This window comes from Haliaeetus albicilla, chromosome 1 (genome assembly GCF_947461875.1).
Source record: "Haliaeetus albicilla chromosome 1, bHalAlb1.1, whole genome shotgun sequence".
In the NCBI taxonomy this organism is placed as follows: domain Eukaryota; kingdom Metazoa; phylum Chordata; class Aves; order Accipitriformes; family Accipitridae; genus Haliaeetus; species Haliaeetus albicilla.
In genome coordinates this window covers 48,782,719-48,798,641 of record NC_091483.1, presented here as the reverse complement: position 1 = coordinate 48,798,641, position 15,923 = coordinate 48,782,719, and the positions used below count along the sequence as shown (strand labels likewise).

The window sequence follows — 15,923 nt, the reverse complement described above, 5'->3', positions numbered from 1 at the left end:
GGCGGTCCTACCCCAGCACCCGAGAGAACCTTTAGCACCGCAATCACCCGCCACCGAAACGATCGACCGGCTCCCCGCGGCGAGGGGGGCGCGGGGGTTCGGGGGGGGGGAAGGGGCTAGCCGGGATAACCGGCTGCCGGGGTCCGGGGCGGGGGGTGGGGGCACGGGAGGGGGGGGGCGAAGCGCCGCGCCGCGCCGCGCCGCGCCGTGCCGTGCCGCGCCGCGCCGTGCCGCGGCGATGACGGGCGCAGCGCGCTTCCGCGCCCGCCGCCGCAGCCCTGCCCCCGCCGCCTGCGCGGCCGGCCCGGCCCGGCGGAGAGGCGGGGGGATTTCCAAGCGCCAGCGGCCTCGCCGCTTCCTCTCCTTGTTTTGCTTTCGATCTGGACCTTTCTCCGCCCGGGCGGAGGCAGTTAACTTTTAGTTTTGCTCCCGCGATTATTCAGCGCCCGTTTTCATTTCCATTTCGCGTCCCCTGGCAACGGCGGTAACCTTGAGGAATTATATAAGGGCCGCGAAAACGGGCCGGCAAGGTAATTTTTAATTTTTTTCCTTTTTTTAAATTTTTTATTATTTTTTTATTTTTTATTTTATTTTTTTTTCATTCGCATTGCCGCTGTTTTCGCGTTGCGGGGCGGCGGGGCTGGCGGGGAGATGCGCATCGGTTTAAAAACAAAAGGTCGGGCTGCAGCGGCCGGGGCCGAGCCCGATTCCGCCGTCGCATTTGGGAAGGGGCGGCGGGGGGGGGAGTGCGTGTGAGTGGGGAGAGGGCGGCGGGTTGCGGCGAGTGGGTGTGGGGGGGTACCCGCCGCCTCCCGGGTGGGGAGCTCCGGCGCGCAGACAAAGGCGGGGGCGTTGGATCCGGAGGGCCAGGGCGCGGCGCGGACCGGGCCGGGGCGGGGGGGGGGGGGGGGCGCACTTGTTGCGGGCCTGGAGACAGCCGGTAGCCCCGGTGAGGAAATGGGGGGGGGGAGTGGGGAGCGGCGGTGGCGCAGCGCGGGTGGCCGGAGGGGCGGCGGGCGGGGGTCGCGCTGCGTGTGGGGGGGCGCTGCCCCCGCGGGTGCCTGGGGCCGCGCGGGGCGGGGGAGGGGCGGGCGCGGAGGGGGCGGGGCCTCCCCGAGGCCCCGCCCCCTCCGCGCCCGCCCCTCCCCCGCCCCGCGGACGGTCCGTTACACAAGCGGCGGGGCGGTGCCTTCGCGCCTCGCCCGCCGCGGCCTCCGCCTTTCCCCGTCTTCAGCGGGTTAAGCCCCCAGATGGCGGCTGAGGCGTCCCGGGGGTGGTGGCGGTCCTGCCTGTGGTGAGGGGAACGGCACCGGCGGTGCGGAGGCAGGAGGGGGTTGTGGCGACAAGGTGGAGCGGGGCCTGAGGGGCAGTTAGGCCGCCGCGGGTGGGCTCTGTGGGACCAGCGGAAGGAGGAAGTCCTGTGAAGTGCTGCACAGGGCTGGCCGCTGATGGGCGGTGGTGTTTCCTCGCTGCTGTGCAGCAGGCCTTTCCGCCTCTGGATCTTAAAGTAAACACACCTCTAGAAAGCAAGCATTTCTGGTTCCCCGCCCCCCGCATGGTCTCGGTGAACCCAGCGTTAGCGAGTGCGTCGTTTGAACACTGAACAGCCTTGAACCGTTCTGGTTTTTGCTGGAATAGCCTCTTTTCTCGTGGGTGCAGGCAGCAATGCCGCGGCGCGGCTCATTGCGTGGCGGTTTGCAGAGCGCTGTCCTGCTCCGCGCCGGCAAGCGGAGAGCCAAACCCTGGACGTCTTTCTCCAGAGGAAGTTTATGAACAGGGGTTTTGTTTGTGTGTAGCGCAGAGGGTCAAATTCCAAGCGTCTCTCGCAACGTCTGGGGTCAAAGTTGCAAGTGTTTGAAGAACTGGATCCCTCAGCCCAGGTTCCCAGAGGTGTTCGGGTCTTTAATTCCCATTTTGATTAGTGTCAGCACCTAAACAGCAGAGTGTTTTGAGGCTCTTTTATTTAGACGCAGAGCTCAGATAAAGGAATTTTGGAGTGCAGAACTTTGCTCCTGGTGACTGTATGGGTATAATTTATAGGCCAGCTTACTGTGCTGAGATCTTGCAGACAGCAGTCTCTTGAATGTAGGAGCAGTTGTAAACTACAACCTCAGTTTCTGGAGATGAAATACAGCATGTTTAAGTTTACAGTATTTAAATCTTAATGGATTTGCATATAATAACCTTTGCAGAATGCCTGCATTAGTACCATAAAAAGAGAGTTGAGTGGAGCAGCAACATTTCAATTCACCCTAATATGGAAACAGTGACATAATTATACAAGTAGCAGAATTGATCTGTGAGGCAGATGGTTTCCGTCTGAATCGCAATCTTTCCATGCCACCAGCCCCTTCAGAGACATCAGTGTCCTTCTCTGGCCCCTGTTGGTAACGTCCCACAGGGGAATTACTTCATGTGCCCCTTGTGTGCAGCAGTTCCTTTTCACTGGTAAATGGTGGTGGAAGGTCTGAGAGCGCCGACTCCTTTGACACAATATCACTTTATTGTGGCCATGTACCACACTGCAGTTCTTCAGCTAGGTACAGGCACGGAGAGGTGTCATTCTGCTGACCCCGGTGTTAACCCTCCGAGGCTGGAGGGTTGGCAGAGGTAGTTAGAGTGGTCAGCCATTATCTTTTACATGTATCTTTGCAGTGCCACCTGGTTACTTGCTGACTTCAAAAGTGACAGGTTTCAGAAGATGTCAGGTCAGTCTCTTGAGAAGAGCTGTTCATCACAGGCCATGTTAGATGGAACGGCGTAGCTAAGAGGTATGAGAAGTAACATACAGGCTGTTAGGAAGTGGGGGTTAAAGACCCCAATCTCCATTGCATTGTGGTCTTTGATATGTGGGACCAGGTGCAGTTAGAGAAAGGCAGAGTCTTCCTGCACAGTTGAGAAAATGATGCAGAAAAAAAGGAGCTAAGATTCAAGAGGAAATAGAAATATTTTTATAATAGAAAGATCCTACATTAGAAGAATGGGCTTTATGTGAATAGATTTGCAGCCAGGCTATCTATGCCTTAAATTAAAACATATAATTATTTATATATACTATGTACATATTAATATAAGCTTAAAAAACAAACAGTGGAGAAAAGCTGATAGGTGAAGAACGTAAAGTTTGCCATGACACATTCTCTCTTGAAGAGGAGCATCGTCCCCATGGTAGTCAAACTGGTATTAAAACATCTCCATTGTATAATACTTGGAGTATCAGAAACTTTGTGGAAACTCAGATGCTGTAGAGACAAACTACAGATGGCATAGAGAGGACAGAGTGACTTGCATATGGTGGTAGGATGAAGTGGGATACTTTTTGTTAAAGAGGAAATAACTGTTTTGGGAGGTAGCACAGGATCTCATGAATTGTTGTTCTAGGCCTGTATAGGAACAGTAGAGATTAGGGCTATATGACTTGTCTGCCCAACCAAGATGTTGACAATGACTGTCAGATATTAAGGGAGAGTAGAGAAGCTGCAAAAGTAGGAAATACGATGGTAATGGGAGGCTTCAGTTGCTCCCACGTAGATTATGTCATGCTTCAACTTGAAATTTGCCCAGGTACTAACTTTATAGATGCCAAAAACCCCTGCTTCCTAGGTTTAGCTTGGAAGGGTACTCTGTGGGTAGCAACTCTGGACAAGGTCCTGGCCAGCAAGAATTAAGAATTAAGAAAATGCCAGCCATCTATGGCGTGACAGTGATCATAATGTACTTAGACTCAGAGTGGTGCTTCAGGAGCAGTAAAGCCAAGGGTTGTTGCAGCAGTGTTTAATTTTCCAAAGTAAATCTTCATAAAGCATGGAAAAAAATTAATGAAATGGTGAGAGGCAGCCAAAAGTGTAAAATACTTGCAAGTGGCATGTAATTCTTCAAAGACACTATAGTAAAGGCTTAGAGCAATTGCATGGCATCTGTCAGAAATACCAAAAAAGCTGAGCAGGCTGACAAGTAAAGTAAAGGAGCTCAGTAGAAGTAAAAAGACATGTTTCAAAAGTTAAATCTTTGCCTCCAAATGGGAAAAGTGGAAAAGAATAGAAAATCTGTGTTAAACACAATAAGGTAGGGCAAAAAGAGTCATGGAACAAGTTGCTAAAGGCATGAAAGTAGTTAGTAAATCCTCTTTGAAATGCATCAAAAGCAGGAAGCCTGCTGATAAGTGATCCATGCATAGAAGGAGTGCCCAAGGAAGATAAAGTCATAGCAAAAGAGTGAAACAAATTCTTTGAGCCTTGCTTCACTGAGGAAGAGTTTAAGGAGATTCCCTTGCAGGAGACTTTTTCTTTTTTTAAGGAGTGAGCATGTTGGAGGATTTCTCCCAAATTGAAGTGTCTTTTAAGAGAGGGTATCGGATCAAACCATTGAGAAGGATGAAGTAGGTGGCAGGAGGTGATATCTGTTGAAGAGTTTTGAAGGAAATTAAAATACAAAATTTCTGATACATTGCCTGTAGTGTGTAACTTGTTCTGTAGGCCTGCCTTGGTGCTTCAGGAATAGAAAGAAGGTGACAAATGAGCCGTCAGTTTTTCAGGGTTTCTGGGGAGACTGAGAACTCCAGTGTGGTCATTTTTGTTTGCTTGTTTGTTTGCCAGGTATTAGTGAATGGGATTAGTGAACACAGGTATAAATGTGATACGGTGACAAAGACTAGGCCTGACTTCTGTTGAGGAGTTGTGCGTTGCGAGTCTTCTGGAGTTCTCTGTAGGCATTGCTGAGCTGTTGTTGAGGTCTGGTTGATACAGTCCTTAAAGCAGGGCCAGTTTCAAAGTGGGATTGGATTGCTCCAGGTCGTATGGTCATGGTCAGTTTGCTCAATGAAAGGACATTGCTGGTTGTTGCCCTCCCAGAATCTGCCTGGGGACTATGCCATTCAATGGGTGGAGGAAGGCATAAGTGGTGATATGACAAGTTTACTGGTTGTATTAACTCATTTGGAGCATAAAGATCCCGAAGACTGAACTGCAAAGACTGCAGAAGGAACTCATTTTGAAAGTCCAGATCTAAGTTTGCAAATGAAATTCGGTACAGGCCAATGTAAGTGTAATGCACATGGAAGGGAATGCAACCTTAACTTTCTGTACACAAGGATGAAGTCTGAACTGACTTTTTACTCAGGAAAAGATCATACAACACAGATAATCCTATGAAAAAACAAGCTCTGTGCCCAGAAGTGGCTAAGAAAGGAGGGGGAAGCTTAGGAATTATTAGGAAGGAGCAAAAAAAGAAATAGAAAACACCATCATGCCACTATAAATCCATGTTGCTCCCCTTTCCTGAATAGTGTTAACAATTTTTGTTCCCCCATCTCAAAAAGGAGGTAGTGAAAGTTGATCAGCTACAGAGAAGGGCATCAAAGATGATCAAGGGTATGAAAGAGCTTCTGTGAACGAGTAAGTAGCTTGAAAAAGAAGTGACTGAAGAGGATGTGGGGATGTTCTTTAAAATCATTAGTGTCATGAAGAAAGTGAATAGGTAATAGTACAGATAAGATAAACATGGCCCAAATAAAACAACTGGGAGGCAGCTTCAAAACAGGAGGTGTTTGTCCTGCAATACATAAGTTGTGGTGCTCGTGGCCACTGTGTGTATGTCAGGAGTTTACATGGGTTCACGAGTGATTAAGCGGTCTGTGGGAGAGAAACTTGCTGTGCAACTTAGCAGTCAGAACAGTTCAATATCAAATTTTGGGCACTGACTGCCCACAAAGAATTACTGCAGATGCTGATCAGGAATTATTGCTGAAAACTGCAAATAGAAACCTCTACTGAGAACCATAAGCTACAGTCCATTTGCAGATAACATAGAGAAGCAAGACCGTGTATTGCCCTTTGTTATGTGAATCTTGTGGCATAAGATCTTAGGAAACTTCCAGCAAAAAAATGTTTCTGTGATGATCCTGTTTAATCTGTGCTTGTTACCCCTGGACTTGTTAACCTGACACAAGTTACAGTCAGGTTAACTGCATCCTGTATGCATTTAACATAGCGTAGGAGTGGTACCCCAGCAAAATTCCTCTGATGTTTGCAGGATTAGAACCTCAGCTTACATTTTGTGGATCTTATATTGAAAGTCATGGTCCGTTTGTAAAGAAGTATAACTAATCACGTGTTACTCTTTCTTATCTCCATGACTCGTTTCTAAAGATTGCCCTTTTGAAACTTGATTCTTCAGAGGCCTACAATGATTGTGATATTGAGGGCATAAACCATAAGGTAGTGTTTACCGAAGTTTTATAATAGCTTATGGTGCTATAAACTGTGATTAGTGTAAAACATTTTCTGGTTTGTCCTTTGAGATCACGAGTGCAAAAGCAAAACAACAAATAAGCAAGCCAAAATGATTCTGGGTACAGTGAATGAGAGGAACAGATTTATCAAGTTGCATATTCCTCATGTATGAATAACATTATGGAAAAAATCATTCAGTGTAATTAAATAATTTCCCCTTGTTTTTTTCAGAAGTTTTGCTGGAACTGTATGAAGGTTCTTCCTTGTATTGACTATGTGTGAACTCTTGTATTAAGATTAAAAAGGATTAAAATAACCAGTAAGAAAAATTGGAATCAACAATTAACAGTTATTAACAGTTAGTGGAAAGGAATGCATGTTAACAGTTTAGAGTTTAATGTCTGCATTTATATATATATATATATGTGCACATACATATCTACATATATATAAAAATATAAAATTAGATGTTTTGTATATAGCATAAATGATCTGTTGTACAGCACACATTTCTTATTGATAGACTGTAAAACAGTTTTAAAACTTGCTCTTCCAGTAAATGCTGGGTATGTTTTCAATTTCTTGGAAGCGGATGAAAAATTACTGGGTTTTTTGAATGAACTAGAAGAAGAGAAAGAAATGGTAAGCAGTAAAGTAATGTTTCGTTTCTTAATGTGTAATATACTGGCAAGCCTAACTTTGTGTATGTTGGAAATCTTCTGACCCCTTTGTTTGCCTGGGGGCAGATTGCAACAAATGTACAGCAATCTTTAGTACAAGGCAGTTGTTTTATCTTGTTGCAGCTTGGACAGAGGCATCCAGGAGCAAATCTGCCTGCACATGGCATGTTGTTTCACCCAAGGTGCAGAACTAAATTCTAACTTTAAATTATTTTAACATTCAGTTGTTGCTATGTAGGTTGCTAGCTTTCAAGATGAGCTTGAAAGTAATAATGTCCATATTCTTGGCCCTTAAAAGAGTAGAGCAGGTTATGGTTTGATAGTTTCTCAGTTAACCTTTACAGGCTTGGTTTGTAGCTCCCAGCATATCTGGTGTTAGGCGGAGTTAAGGTGCAGCAAAAGCAAAAGTATTGAAATTTGTCCTTTTGTTTGAACTGCATGTGACAGTGGATGTTGTCTAACCATTTCCCTTTTGATGTAAAATTATTTTAAGTACTTTTTAAAGACTTACATGCTTAACGTTGATATAGCGCAAAAGGAGGAAGGATTGTTTACAGGTTTTGTTTTAAAAAGTCTGAAATGTGGTTAAGTTCTGCTTTTTGATGTGTATGGAGGGATGTATGTAACTTGAAGGGCTTGATGAGTGCACAGAACACGAAATCTGTACTGTAATATTCCTACTGATATTGGGCATTGCTTGACAGCATTACAGGCAAACCTCTTACAGCTTTATCTAAGCAAGATAATGCCTTAATTCTTTAAAACATTAAGGTAGCAGCAAGTTTAGGTCTTTGTGTGCATTTCATGCATATATATAACATGAATTTGGTGCATGATGTGGGCTTTTGTGCATTTGGTGCACTAGCTGCTTGTTTCAGGTGTTTTGTTGAGTTGTGTAAATGTACTTTATATGCAACTGAGAGATGAATCCAGTGGAAAATACTGAACTACTGAATTTAATTGGATGTGGCATATAAATTTGTACAATCAAAACCAAACACCCCCCACCCCCAAACACATTCCAAAATTGTGACAGCATCTTAAAAAGTTTATCTAAAATAAAAATAATTACACAGTGGGAAAAAAGGTGGTGTAGGAGACTGTTTTTAAATTACTGAAAGCTTTCCTGCAGGATCTGAAATCCCAACAGTGTTACATGAAAAAGATGAAAGCAAAACTTGAGGATAAAATTGAAACCAAATATAAACAAAAGTGAAACCGACTCCATTGGTTTTCATTTCCCAGTTGGCAAAAATGAAAGAATAAACACAGAGCAAAGAAGCGTGAGAGCTGAACTTGAAAAATTATTTCCATTTTATTACTTATTTCATCTGTCGGTAAGTGTGGCTTATGTATGACAGCACTCCGTTAGCAGACTACACAGTAGGGAGTAGGAGTTGCTTGCCCTGGTTTATCCAGGTACCACTTTTCCCACCCAGTGTTCTGGGCAATGGCCCCGCAGTACAGGAAGCGGCATCTTCTTCAGTCACGGAAGTAACATTTTGAAATGCTGTGGCAAACACATACAGAAAGTGCAGTGGAGGTGATGACATCCAGTATGATGAAAGGGAGTCATTCAGCTGGTGGGTGTGCTTGAATTTTACTTGTGTTGAGATCTGAGTTGTTAATAGGATCCAGTATAAAACAGGTGGTGGGCTTTTTTTTGCTTCCCACCTTTGGGATTGTCCACTTAGATACAGATCAGATCAGCACTAACCAAAAGATGTTACCTGATATCAGCTTTACTGATGACATGAAGTGACTGTGAATGGTTTCACTCCATTTCCACAGATCTGTCAACAGCTAGAAGGTCCTTTTTGACTTTGAGAACTAGCTGGTGAATTAGGCAAAAGATGGCCAAATGAGTGGCTGTGGAATCTCAAATGAATATCCTTATATGTAGAGACGTGTGCTTCTGGGCTATATTGGTTGGGTGTTGAAGAGACAATCGCTGCTCTGCTGAAGCTATACGAGGGTGAAATGAAAGACTTTAATTTCAGAGGTCTAATTCTCACACATTTGCACATGTTGCATTCGAACATACAAAAACTGAATTCTTTGGATGCCAAAACTGTTCTGGAGATTTGAGACTGATGAGAGGTGCTGATGAAGACTAGCTTTGTTTAGTTTAATAATATTTATCCAGCTTAGATGAGAAATGAAGATGAGTTCAGTGCTCTCACTCTAGCTCAGTAGTATTTTAGGAAACTTCCAAGATAGAAATAGCTGCTGCAGATCAGAAATTGAGGCTGTCTCATTGCTGTTGGTCTGTGGTCAACACAAAAACTTGAAATTAAGAGCACATTTTGTAACCGATCCTATTAACTATTCATATCTCAAAGTGAAAATGAGTTAAGTTCCTTATGTCCTGTGGCAGTGGAAAAAGTAGCATTTTTATAAGAAGGAGAATTACATCATACCGTATCAACAAGCGTCAGTATTAAGCATTTAATACTTAGCACTCTTTAAGTGTAAACCTTTCAAGCGTATGTACGGAAGAAAGACATTTCTCTCTTAAATTCTCCAATGTCAAGCAATATCTCTGTAATAACTAATTCAATTTAGTTTTTGTGCTCAACACATCTGCTTCTTTCATGGTGCTATTTTTGTAACCGTAAATAAGTGCATGTGACAGACATGTTTCCAGCTCGCAGTGTGGATGATTCAGAGGATCCCAGCCCCCAAGTCTGTGCCTGCTGTGGTCTGTCTGTAAAGAAAGCATCTAAGTAAGCAAGAGAGTGTTTTTTACAAATCCAAACCAGCATATACTTTTCTTTAATACCTTCTCTTGGAAGTAAAGGAGAACCTGCTTTCTCAAGGGCTGGTTTTGGTGCTCGCTGTGAGGTTAAGCAGAAGGAGTTTATGTCTTTTGCTGTTGGTTCAGGGTGCTGCACTAGCAATTAGAAGTTCAGGTAACAAAAGTGTAGGTGTGGGTTAGCTATTAACTTCAGTGGTAGAAACTGCCCTTGCCCAGACAATAAAATGAAAGCTTTAAGCAAATATTAAATCACACTTTAGTGTAGCGTGCAAATAGTTTTTGCTGTGTGTTGCAGAACAGTATGTTATACAAACAAAGGTGGCTGTGAGAAACAAGCCCAATCCGAGCAAGGTGGATTACATCAGGTGCAGGTCATGGCCAGTGAATGTGAAAGCTCTTCCTTGAACACATTGCTCAGTGTTAGTTATCTGGAATAATTTTTCTGCTTCTCTGAGTGCATCTAAAATGCCATTGTCTTCTCTGCAATACTGCCTGAGCCTCATAAGCCACCAGTGTGGGAACATTGAGATTAAGGACTTGTGTTTTACGATGGCTGCTTTTCTTATATATAGCACCCTATAAAGCACTGACCCTGTACTTAGGCAGAAGAATGCTAGACAGGACATGGAGATGAGGTCTGCCCAGGCTTTAAAAAGTATTTTTACAATTTAAGATCTTGATCTTGCAGATACTTGCATGTGTGATTTTCCACTGCTTTCAGAGGGTCACATGTAGGAAACATGTTGTGCTTGTTAAAAGTTTAAGGGGTGTCTCCTGTAAACCTAGTCACAGAGCACGTGAGAGTGCATGGTCTAACACAGCCACGGAGAGACTTAAAAAAATGCTGTTGAGTTGCATCAGTATGATAAAAGAACTGATTCTTGATAATTGTTTGAGCCTTAATAGCCTTCTAGTTTTCACCAGGCTGGAAAATTCTTTATGAATCAGGTGTCAAATGCTGAGTTTTCCTGGCAGCTTTCAAGAACACACAGGGTTTGGCTTCCGTGGATACTGACTGACACAGCTAAGTGGCAGCAGCTATTACGTGTGGGTATTCGGGAGTGGATTCATGTGTGAGCGCTTAATTCCAGAATAAAATTGATTTATTGGGGGATAACTGCTCCCCAATGCAAGGAATTAATTATTTCCTGACAACCACGCCAGCAATTTTCTTGTTGTAAACAAGCCCTTCCCAAACTTGTTTGAATGAAGGACAGCTCTACTACTGAAAAGTCACCATGTCTCTTCTAGGCAGCTTTTGGGGGAAAAATAGTTAGACATCCCAGATACTGAACACAAATCTTGTTCAATCATCAGACGTAACACAAAGCTTAAGAAGAAAATAAATCAGGTAAAAGTTATGGCTGCTTTTGAGACTCCTGGAGGAGGTGGCAGAGGGATGGTTCTCTCTAATCACATGCTGTTGACTATCCCTTGCATAGACCCATTGTCATCCTGGTATCACCAGAATCTGGCATCTCCATCTTCACTCCAGGCAAGTCCTGGGAAACAAATGAAGGAAACCCCCAGGAAACAAAATATTCCCTTCAGCTTTAAAGTAAGGCAATAATTTTGTATTGTCACCAGACTTGGAGACATTGATGTGTGTGCAGAGGATCATCCTGGCAAGGGTGCTGCAGAGATGATCTTTAACAATCTATTTGTTAGAAGTCTGGGCCAAGTTCCCAGCTGATGTTACTCACTGCGATGCCAGAGAAGTGAATGGGCTCAGCCACAGACATCGTATTCTTCAAGTGTCGTGATAATGTTCAACATAGGAGCCAGTGCAAGGGAAACTTTATTGTAGGTATTTAGAGGTTGAAGCGTTGTTTATTACAGCTAAGTCCAGAAGCAAAAACCCAGCCTTCCGGTTCTGTCGTATTAAAAGAAGATGGCTTTTCTTCAGTGCAGTTCTAGTCTGCAAATCCGAGGGCTCCCTTTAATGATTCTTAAGATCACTACAAAATAACAACTCATGTCTTTGCTGCTGAGGGAGAATAAGCTTTGCATGGAAACCAAAGGAAAGAGTCTGTTTTGATGTGTAATGTCTGAATCCCAGCCAGGGCATGTTAACACCCTTTGGGTGGAACAGAAATGCTATAGGGCTGATGAAACACACTCTATATACAGTATGAGTTCCCATTGTACGTTTTCCTGGGCATGTTTATCATGCAGTCTGTAATGCTGATTTCAATACACATTTGCGGTATTTGCTGCCTTTGTTTTGTTTGGGTTTTACGTTTTTTTGCAGGGAGTGTTGGGTTGGTTGGTGTTTTTCACCCTCTGTCCCTTGAGGATGCAAGGGCTTTTCTTCCTTCTACCTTTGTGTATCTTTCCTGGGTGCAGCAGCACAAGAGGGGAGCATGCTGAAAGCCTCCCTCCTCCTCCATCTACCTTGCACCTCCCTACAGCCTGAGGTGGGCACAGCCTGGCCCCTACGAAGCAAGGGCTTGGGAAATTGGGTAGCTGTTGCTGGCTTGAATCCGTCGCGCAGCAGCCTGGGTTCCGAGGTGCTTCCCCACCCCACAGAGCTTTCCCTTTACCATCCATGGTCCTCTTGTAGCCCCACCATGTTTGGTTTGGGAACCTAGGGAAGTAGGTGAAGTATTGCTTGTTGGTTGCCTGTACAGGTTCTTCCTAATGGCCAGGCTGTGCCTGACACCAGTCTGCCCAGGACCCACCTGGTCTCCAATTCTTGGCTTACCAGCCTGTCTTGATGGAGTTCCCTCCTTCCTATAGGCACCTGAGCAAATAAGATACCACCTTTCCTGCCAGTGGTGAATTATTTTTCTTGGTGATGGACAGGAAGGATATAGCATGCTCATGGGTCTCTGCTGCTGCCACCACAGTGTTAGGAAAGGGCAGGAAAGATGCTGCCGTTGCTACAGGGTGGATCAAGTGTTAGCCAGCACAGCGTCTGTGGAGCAGCTGGCCATGGGGTGTGCTTTAAGGGAGCCCAAGGCAAGAGGTGCTTGGTGATGTTTCCCCCATCCCTCCCTGTTCAACGGGGCATCACTGACAGAGTATTCTTAGGGAACAAAAGACACCATTACATGCAATTAAAAGACCGGAGAGGACAGGTTTTGCTGTCTAACTATCCATGAATCTAGAAAGTCTCTTACAGGGTTTTATGTGTTTTCTTGCTTCATATCTGTTTTCAGCGCCAAGACTGTGAGGATTTTATTTTGAACCCTTAAACCTTGCACCTCTGAGAACGGCAATGCCCACTTTTCCTCGTTTACTAATCCTACTTTAATTATATGTTTGGCTGTTGGTTCCAAAAAAGATACAGATGTTTGCATAATTTGGGGTTATCAGAAAGAAGGCATGTTAATTTTGCTTCTGGAGCATCAGTGGTGAGATTCTCCTTGTCCTGGTGGCAGATGGGAAATGCACTGGGCAGAGGTCTGTCTCCCCACGGGCTGTGGGCAGGGGGATTTCAGGTGTCCAAAATTGGAGCAGCTGAGTAAAGTGGAGTTCAGTTGTCTATGTTTCAGTGTCAGTCTCACATTTCTGAAGTATTTCTGAGCAGGTGAGGCTAACGGGTTTTCTTACTCAGGAGGAGTCTCTATCCCTCTGATGAGTTTGACTTCCAAGCAGGGCTGTGCTCTGAGTACGTACGGTTAAACATATACTTGCCTTTGAAAGTGGCATCCAGAGTGGAATAGTTGAAAAAGGTGGTCTTATATGCAAAACCCCATATGAAGGCAGAGTCCGAGCTGTGACCAAGGGACAGAATTTTGCTCCAAGTACTGTTCCTTAAAATAAGATCATGTTTCCTTGTATCCTGGAACAGTCTTGGCACAGGGACAAATACAGAATCCAGTTCTCTGAATCCTAAAATTAGCATATGGTCTCATTTCAGCATATCTTTTTGGTCACACAGGGTGATTGATGCTTTTCTGAACTGAAGCAGCGTTAGCAAACAAAGGGAATACTTTAAAAGTTTATCAGCAAAGCACAAGAAGATAACTTTTTAAAAAATATATTGTCAGTTCTGTATTTGCAGAGAAGAGAGAAATACCACCATGCAATATTCTGCACATGTCCTCTGGGGAACAGATGTTTTTTCATATCTTTTTTCCCTCTGGGGAAAGGCTGTGGCCTACTTCACAAATGCATCTCCAAGTATCTTATCCCACCTTACCTTAATAATACTTCCATATAGTGGCAACTCTTTTAACTGGGTACTTTGTGATGGGGAAAGAAGAATTGCTTTTTCAGATTTTTTTTTTTTTTTTTTACTTCCACAGAAATATATTTTTTCAAAAATACCCATAGGTGTGGAGTAGCTTGTGTTTTTGGGATAACCTCTCTGCCTTTTCAGTTATCCAGATGCTGTCAGAGGGAGTGAAACTGAAGGGAAGAGAACATGTAGTACTACTACTCAGATTTAAGGCCTGCCATGCCATTGCTTTCACTTTCTGTCTACAGCTGCTGTAATTCTAGTGAAGAGCTCTTCGTTCTCAAAGGTTACACTTTCTGTATGGCAGGAGTGTTATCTCTGTCAGGGAAAAAACAAAAGTCAGACTTACTAGAATGTTTTAGCAGAGAGTAGGGAGGACTACAAGCTCTTTATTGAACATTATGGAGTGAAAATATTTGTATGTATTTGTAAGTATTTGTATGTATATATAGATTGCAACCATCACTTACATCTTTTCTAATGTCTCTTTAAAGATGAATAGCTCTTGAAATTAATTAATATTTTTCTAATCTCTTTAAAAATAAATGAGTGCTCTGAGTTCCCTGTTGAAGAGTCTTGCATAAAGAATCTTAGAAAAATGCATCTTGCAAAGAAGTATAGAGCTGAAATTCAGTATGGTTTTTGCGTCTTAAGGATGCTGTGGTGACAGTTATCTGCTCAATGCCCTTTGTGTGACTACTAAAAGTGTTGCTATACCCATGCTTCCCTCTCTTACACTGTTATTACTCTTCTTTCAGCTGTGCCTGTCTTAGGAAGCTGGCTTGCATGCTTCACCCCAGGCTGCTGGTGTGATTTCCTTGTGGAAGGCTAATTTTCAAGTGCAACGTGCAGTAGCGGGAGCAGTGTTATTGACTGGCTTCCTCCCAGTCTCCGTGTTCCTAACTGGGTTATGTTGGCCCCGGCTTCAGCAGATCCTGTGCTGTCTGCCCTCCGCAGCACTCTTTCTCCAGGTCACGTCTGCAGGATTAGGACAGTTTACAGCTTGTCAGGGGGTAGCCTCCACCATGTTTTTGCGGTATCTAGTTGCAAAAAAAAGGCTGAACTGACTGCAGGACTAGCATGAGTAGTGCAATAAATAAAGCTTCGAAGGTCAAAATAAGCCCTTCATAAACTGTGGCGTCAGCGCATCGGTGGGCCATGCTTCTTGCATGGGAATTGGCTCCTTGCAGGTTCCAAGTGGCCTCCCCCTCCAAGGCAAATGCTGTTGAGTTGAAGTTAGTGTCTCGTACATTGGCACTTGTTTGGGAATAATTTTATTGATGTCTTAATGTCTGTCGGTACATTCAAGCTCCTACCACTGAAAAGGCAACCATCCCTGACTATGGCCCGTTTAAGAAGGAGGTAGGTGATAAACATGGAGTGAGAAAAGGGAAATGCTGTTCACAGAGCTACTAGCCTTAATTCATTTGTAGGAGGTATGGTTAAAAATTGTGGTTCTTGAAGATTGGCTGTCTTGTTAAGAATGACAAGTGTTCATAAAATGGATTCCCAGCAGATAGCCCTACTTCCATGTCTAAAAGAGCTCCTTTTTTCTTGTCGGGCAGAAAAATGCTTTCTGACGTCCCACCTGCATTAGCAGTTGACTGTGTTTCTTGGCGATTATTTTTCCCTTCCTCTACCATGGGACCGTGATAGAAGAAAAAAACAAACGAATTATTTTCAACATAATGCCAGAAAGTTTGACTCCAGTGTGGGTCTCTGGGAACGTTAAGCATTTTCCTGTGCTCTCCCCAAAGAGATGCTGGAGGCCAGAACCGTCCAAGTTTGAAACTGTGCTCTAAAAGCACAGGAGCTTCATTAGTGGTTTTGCTTTAAGGGGTTTCTCCTTGTCCTCCCCAGCTGCTCCTTCCCACTGCCAAGCCGGAGTGCCCTTCCCTCTCGGTTGCGCTGTCACGTGTGTCTTTGAGCAGGATGAGAGCCGTGGTCCGGGTTCAAACAGACAAAACGGGCCTTACAGAAAGAGGTGATGCTTGTAAGCCTGCTAAGTTCCCTGGTCTTGTTCACAAAGCTGTCATGCAAGGAGTAGCATTGGTGTGCAACAAAATTGG

The 15,923-nt window shown here is 44.3% G+C and overlaps 1 protein-coding gene across 3 annotated transcripts in view; it reads left to right on the top strand.

Moving 5' to 3' along the window:
- The first annotated feature begins 262 nt into the window (after positions 1 to 262).
- Positions 263 to 15,923, top strand: part of IRF2 (interferon regulatory factor 2) — a 42,493-nt gene continuing 26,832 nt past the window's right edge. Inside the window, exon 1 of one of the 3 annotated variants that reach the window (XM_069787996.1) lies at positions 263 to 530. The gene's annotated coding sequence lies outside the window, so the exon portion shown is untranslated. Of the gene's footprint in view, positions 531 to 1,272; positions 1,295 to 14,495; positions 14,518 to 15,923 lie in introns of those variants that run through there. The other 2 variants (XM_069788009.1, XM_069788019.1) reach the window with 2 other exon arrangements.